The sequence below is a fragment of the Theropithecus gelada genome, chromosome 1, assembly GCF_003255815.1.
Source record: "Theropithecus gelada isolate Dixy chromosome 1, Tgel_1.0, whole genome shotgun sequence".
NCBI lineage: Eukaryota > Metazoa > Chordata > Mammalia > Primates > Cercopithecidae > Theropithecus > Theropithecus gelada.
Genome location: NC_037668.1, coordinates 79107987 through 79109556, shown reverse-complemented (window position 1 = coordinate 79109556; position 1570 = coordinate 79107987). Strand labels below are relative to the sequence as shown.

The following is a 1570-nucleotide window of genomic DNA, read 5'->3' as shown; positions in this document are numbered from 1 at the left end:
TGTAGTGCTTCCTATGTGTAAGGCATTGTCCTAACTGCTTTACTTCTGTTCAATTAATGCTAATTAAATGATCTGCAGAGTGACTAGGACCTAACACAGTCATGGCTCTTTTGGATACTCACAAGCTAATCAGATGTGAAAATAATAGGCCCAAGTTGAATAATAGCCATCATAGCAAACACTTATAAAACACTCTCTGTATGACAGCATGTGTTTTATTTGCCGTTTCTGGTAATTCATTCAACCCTCAAAACTCTATGAAATGGACACTACTGATATCCCCATATTACAAATGATGTAAGATATAAACATGTGCTAGAGTTGGTTCATACTAGCTCATACGAGCCAATTGTTAGAATTTCGGGAATTGTGTGACCTAGTTGTTAAACATAGTCATTATTAAAAATTAAATTATATAAACTTACAGTTAAATAGGTATATTAAAAACAAACAATAAATACCCAAAACTAATGGCTACTTTACTGTATTTCACTATTGTCTGTGTTATTGAGGTTATTTCCTTCTAGTGTATCTCTGTGGTAGAAATACTTTATAATGACAAGCCGCTGAACATCTCTCCCTAATTCTGTGTTTAGTGATGCCAGATTGGTAGCTTGAAATTGCCCGTGGTGAGAGTATTTATACCTTGGAAATCAGCAAATGTAACAGGACTTGATTGTTTTGTTGATTGTCTACACTTAACCAAGTGACTCCAATTCCAACCTGGCATCCTACATTCTAGCCGCATCACAGTGCTTTCCATAGCCTTGACTTTCAGTATGCCTTTCCACCTCTATCCTCTAACTTTTGCCATGCTGTTACCTTCTGTTGAAATCAAGCATCTTTTAAGATTTTGAGATTCTTTTGTAATTCATAAGCGTGATGACTGGGTATTCACATGCATGTGTGAGATGTGCCACCCTGGAACCTTGTTACGACGTCAGCACATTATGGGTCTGACATGAAAAAAAAATTATCCTGAAATACCACCTTCTTCATGAGGCTGTCTCTGATTTCTTTCAGTTGGAATATATGCAATGATAAAAAAAAATGGGATCTATTATTATATTATGTATGTCTACTGCTAATCATACATGAATATTTTAACACAATTTTTTCTTATTTATTTATTTATTTATTTTTAGAGACAGGGTCTCCCTCCATCACCCAGGCTGGAGTGCAGTGAAAAGATCATGACTGCAACATCGAACTCCTGGGCTCAAGCTATCCTCCCACATCTGCCTCCCAGGTGGCTGGACCACAGGTGTGCACCACCACACCTGGCTAATTTTTAAAATTTGTGTAGAGCCAGGTGTGGTGGCTCACACCTGCAATCCCAGCCTCCCAAAGTGCTGGGATTACAGGCGTGAGCTACCTCACCCAGCCACAGTTGTTAGTGTGTATAATCATAACTGGCCTTTATTAGACAGAACTGGACAAATAAAGAGACCTGGAAGGTACAGTGATAGTCATCTTTTACAGAAATACAAATATGGCTTCAAAGAGATTAAGTAACTTGCCTGATGTCACAAGGCTGTTCACAGGTAAAGGGAATGGGAGATGGCTTATC

General features: G+C 38.2%; 1 non-coding gene across 1 annotated transcript; it reads left to right on the top strand.

Annotated features, from left to right (window-relative positions):
• Nucleotides 1-858: 858 nt before the first annotated feature.
• Nucleotides 859-962, top strand: LOC112616351. The gene has a single exon (XR_003117617.1). It is a non-coding gene; the product is annotated as a small nucleolar RNA U13 (small nucleolar RNA).
• Nucleotides 963-1570: the final 608 nt, after the last annotated feature.